The sequence below is a fragment of the Myripristis murdjan genome, chromosome 19 (assembly GCF_902150065.1).
Source record: "Myripristis murdjan chromosome 19, fMyrMur1.1, whole genome shotgun sequence".
In the NCBI taxonomy this organism is placed as follows: Eukaryota; Metazoa; Chordata; class Actinopteri; order Holocentriformes; family Holocentridae; genus Myripristis; species Myripristis murdjan.
In genome coordinates, this window is record NC_043998.1 from 21,090,515 (window position 1) to 21,096,220 (window position 5,706).

Sequence of the window (5,706 nt, forward strand, 5' to 3'; positions counted from 1 at the left end):
AGACACAGAGTCAGATATAGAGCAGCTCACTGTAGCTGACCTCTGCAATATTCCCTCCTTTAGTTTGGTTTATTTGGTCCGCTGGAAAGTAAAATGTGGAGAAATTGTAGTAAAAGTTCCAATGTAAAAAACACTGAAACTTTTAAATGTAGACTAAAAACCCATCTCTTTGGTCTGGCCTTTATGCAGTGTCTTATAATATTATAATCTTATAATTTTTATAGTTTTATAGGTACTCTATTTATTATTTTATCTGTATTTGTTTTATTGTTATTTTACTGATAGTTTCTATATATTATATTCTACATTCTATTTTATTGTTTTTCATATTGTTCTTATATTTTATTCAGTATCTTATTCTTGAGGGTTTATTATTAATATTATTGCTGTGTTTTTATTGTTTTAAATCTTTTCATATTGTTTTTTATTCAGTATCTTATTCTTGAGGTTTTTTTTTTATCATTGCTGTGTTTTTTTGTTTTAAATCTTTTTATTCACTCTCTTGTCTGATTACTCTTATTTCTTGATCTTTTATTTAACCATATTTTATGAGTGTGCATCGGTCTCCTAGTCCTTTTACTTCTTATTTTATGCTTATGTGTCAATCAAGATGTAAAGCACCTTGAATATCATGCATTTGTTTGAAATGCTACATAAATAAAATTTGACTGATTGATTGAATGGGCCAAAAATTCCCAATCATGGGTGTGGTCGTTTAACATCTGTTATTACATGACTCTGATTGGTCTTAATGGTTATTTCTCAATAACTCGAGGCCATTTTAAAGCTGTGACCTCTGTACCTGTTTGTTTTAACTTGACGTGTTGCAAGCTTAAGCTAACAAGCAGCACCTGGTGTCTAACCAGCGTTACAGCCGTCGCCCCCCAGATCCAACCACCACAGACAGGCACAGAGCAATCAATGAGGATATCTCACAACCATGTGGACTCACATCACACCCTGGTAACACCCAGGTAACTACTAACATGGAGTTAAAGGACAACCTGAAGGCAGCCAGGAGTTTTTTTTTTTTTTTTTTTTTTTTTTTTTTTGCCTCCATATTGTGCATTACAACTCTTTCACAGACATTTTGTCATGAATTATCTCTATTTTTGCACCATTCACTCGTATTCACAGCATAGGGTGCAGAACTGAGAGACTGCATAAAGACCACAACTGGGACAGACCTAGAGAGAGACCTGGCATCTTTTATATCATCACATCCTCATTATGCAATAAAATGCTGGAGATCTCACAGCCCAGTCTGCAGGGCGGCAGCTCTCCTGGACTTGATGGAGGAGTGCCACAAGGCTGCCAGTCTACTGTTGGAACTATTCCAGTCCTTCCTCTGCTGCTGTAAACTTTTCAAATCTACACACATACACCTTCTAGAGGTGATGTGAATACAGAGTTTCAGCCTTCAGTATTGAACCAAATTCAATCTTGAATTCAATCTTTTGCCGCCATATTAATGAAACTGCACGTACTGTATTAGAGAAATTTCCAAGGCATTTACGGGGTGTTGTTGTGCACTTAATATTTTCCATGCGTTGACACTCATTTAGTTTGTTGGGGGGATGGTGAATATGGGAGAAGAGGGGCAAGAGAGGTAACGGGGGTAATGGGGCAGTGGGTGTTGGATGTTGGGGGGTTAAGGGTATGTGGAGAGGGTTTGGGGTAAAATTGGGGTGAGGGTTTAAGTCGAGGGCAGAGGGGAAAGAGAGGAGAGGAGGCGTGTATGTGCGTGTGTGTGTGTGTGAGTGAGTGAGTGAGTGAGGGTTTAAGTGGAGGGCAGAGCAGAGAGAGAGACTGCCTGTGTGTTTCTGTCCCCTGAACGACCCCCTTTACTTCTTCTGCAGATGAACGAAAAGGCTGCAGTCTGTGAGCACGTCTGTCAAACTGTGAGTGTGTGTACTTGTGTGAGGTGTGTGTGTGTGTGTGAGAGAGAGAGAGAGAGAGAAAGAGAGAGAGACAGGGAGAGAAATGGTATAGGTGAAAGAGCATTGAGTGTGTCAAGCTTATGTGTAATTGTACCACAGTAAAAAAAAAAAAAAAATGTTTTCTTAAAACAACTGAAAAAAAAAATCTGCCAGTAGGGTGAAATATTCCCATTTGTTTCCAATGCACTTTCACTTGCTGTAGGATTTTTCTCTGGGAGCAAATATAAATATATTAAAACAAGGCAGAATGAGGCAGATCAGTGATCATCAGGCATCATAAAAGTACATTTTATGGCAGAAGTGGATTGTATTATATTGCACAGATGGACCTGATAAAGTGGTCACTGGGTGTACACAGTGCAGGCTATAACACATGTACATTCAATTCAATTCAATTCAAAGTTGAATCTCATCTGCGTAGAATATTTTGTGATACACTGCAAAACATGTCCATCAAGTCATTTTGTCACCTATCCAGTCTGAATTATTTTTTTTTTCCTGAAAACAAGGTCCCATGTCCCACTTGTTTCCAGTGCAGTTTCACTTGTTTCAGCAATTTTTTTGGGAGCAAGCATAAATATGTTCAAACACCACAGGACAAGATCAGCCAAAATGACACTTAATTCAAGAAAATTCTGCAATCAAACAAACTAATTATTAACTAACGAATCATAGGATTATCTCATCCCACTTTTCACTTGGTTTGAAGAAGAACAAGTTCCGAACACTGAAGATGAGACTAAATCATTTGTTTGTGAGGTGATTTTTTTGCAGTGTTGGATTGACTCTTCAGAGGTGTGATGGTTCAGTAGCCACCAAAGGCCTGAGGGGACCCGCCTGTCATCCCTTTTCAGACAAAGTGACACTTGAATCGAGAAAATGATGGAAACAAGTCGATTAGCATGGGAGACAAGCAGGATTATCTCATCCACGGGCAGATTTTTTTTTTTTTTTTTTTTTACTGCATATGAGATTTTAACTGAATATGAGACTAAATGATTGGTATTTAGGCTCTGTAGTCAGTACAGCATCACCTTATGTGTGTCAGTCAGCCTGTTTCATCACTCAGCCTCGCTGTTGCTCTGCTGTGGCGTTTTGTTTTGAATGAAAACCTACACATCCTTGGGCCTTCAGGACTGACAACCAGTGATTTAGACCAACATGGGTCCTATAATAAAAGGTAAATTTTTTTTTGAAAGGCGCTGCACCACCTGTCTGTTTGTGATGGACGTTGGCGGGACAGAGCAGCTTGAGAGCGGCTGGTCCAAGGAACGCGTGCACACAGGACACACAGGACAACGTGATGCTTTTACCTGCAGCGTTATAATGGGAATCTTTTTTATTTTTATCATTGAACATTCAGGAGTGTGTGTGTGTGTTGTGTGTGTGTGTGTGAGAGAGAGAGAGAGAGAGAGAGAGAGACAGAGAGAATGTGTGTGTGTGTAAAGGCAGGTTCAACAAGATTTAAAGTGAATTATCTATGCCCCCTGCTCTCTTGGTGCACTGTGTTTGTGTTTGTGTGTGTGTGTGTGTGTGTGTGTGTGTGTGTGTGTGTGACCGTGTGCTGACCCTGATGTTATCAGCTGCTTTCACACTCTAAGCTGACGCTTTTGCTTGTCATTACTGCATGTAATGGAGTGTCCTCCCTGGCCTCACACACACACACACACACACACACACACACACACACACAGGCAGAGTATACACACATTGAGAGGATGTGAGCGAAGGCGGATGCACACCTTATTCAGTCATTCATTTTCAGACTATTCCAAGCTACAAACATGCAGTTCCTCATCATAAGTGCAGACATGGGTAAGGATTTCCAGGCGGACTGAAATATTCTTTTTTCTTTATTGCCAGCAACATGAAAGATGCAAGAAAATACATTCCTATTATTTGTCATTCAGAAAGAAAGAGGAGTCAGACATTAGAATATCGCAGAGGAATTGTTTTGAAGGGAGTAATGGGAGGTAGAAAAATGTGTCATACTCAGCGTGAGGACTGCCAAACTAGTAAACAATAATAATAATAATAATTAAAAAATACTAAAAAGTATTAACTTACTACAGTAGCTAATCACCGTAATCAGTGATTTTGGAGTGATCATCTGAAGTTATTGTTGTAAATAGAGTTGTAAAAAACCAAAGTTTGATGGATTGCGAATGTGTTGCTTGAATGTTTTTATTTTCAGTACATCACTACATTATTAGACTGTGATCTGGGAGGACAGTCACAGGTTCAGTAACGAAGACGCTCACATCCTCCAGAGAACGCCTTCTGCCACGTCTCACCACACACACTCCACTACATGTACGTCAGAGCGCCGGTTCTTATCGCTGGAACTGATTTGTAGCTCACTAATACTAATAAAAGATGAGAGTCATGCAGTGTTATTAGTTGAGTTAGGCCTAAAACATTTTAGCTGCGGAGTCATCTTAATCTTTAGATATTATAAAACCCTCACACCCAAGAAACATTTGGAAAATTACAAGTAAATATGCAGACTGATTTTACTTTTCACTATTATTTCAACAAGTAAATAAATCAAGATTTGTTTGACTGTGACAATATGTGTGTGTGTGTGTGTGTGTGTGTGTGTGTGTGTGTGTGTGCACGCATAACATACAACTTGATAAATCAGCATTTGAAGGCAATGGTCATGATACACAGTGTATTTAAAGTGAAGAACAGTGTCAATAGTATTTCATATAATAAGAAAGGAAACTGGGCATTTATGTATTGGATTATCAAGGCTGTTATATTAGTTTAATCTGTTTTTAACATGCAGTTAGATGTAATCAGATTACATGTCCCTGCATTCAGACCCCTCTACATATCTGGAGTCTACAAAGTGTCTAATCAAACCTCAGTGAAGGAACACGGTGACATGACCATGTGCTCACAGATGCTACTTTCTTTCTTTTGTTTATTTAACACACTTTATGTACTACATGCTTTAGTTTTGCAGGTTTTGTCTGGACCATACAAAGACTTGGTCTTAGGTCATGGTTTTGTTTTGCTTTTGACCATAAAAATTCTTGGTCTTGTCTTGATCTCATCTTGACTACATCACAGTTTGTTAACTTTGTCCCTAAAAAGAAAAATTTACTGGTACATCACAGTTTACCACTGACATTGTGCACCAAACACCCACAAAAAGGATCAATAGTCTTTTATTTACTTTATGTATTTCATTTTTAAAGCAAAGATGGATTTTTTTTTTAAATCATGCATTTGTGTGGAGTCAGGCTCATGCCAAACATCATTCTCCTGTGATAAAAAATTAAATCAAACATTACATACCATCAGTCTTGGCAGACAGCCAAACAATAATTTTCATTCATGTGTTTCCAACCATCAGATAATCAGTAACACATGTCTGGCTTACTCCATTTGATAACTTTAGACTGTTATTGCAGTAATATCATCAGCTGTCATGATGCTTTCTTGTAAAACTTTATTTAAGTCATATGAGAGAAAGAAAAGTTACACTCTCCCTCAAAATTTAAGCTTTGACAAATGTATATTAAGACACACTGTAACCACTGCCAGTCAACACACAACACACAGATACACTTACAAAGTGTATCCGAGTGATATGAAGCCCTCTGGAAAAGCCTCGCTCCCTCCAGCCTTCTCACACAAACATTATTCATAACAAACACTGTAACACTTGCACATGTTCTCACTTACAAATCTCCTCTCTCTCTCTCTCTCTCTCTCTCTCTCTCTCTCTCTCACACACACACACACACACACACAC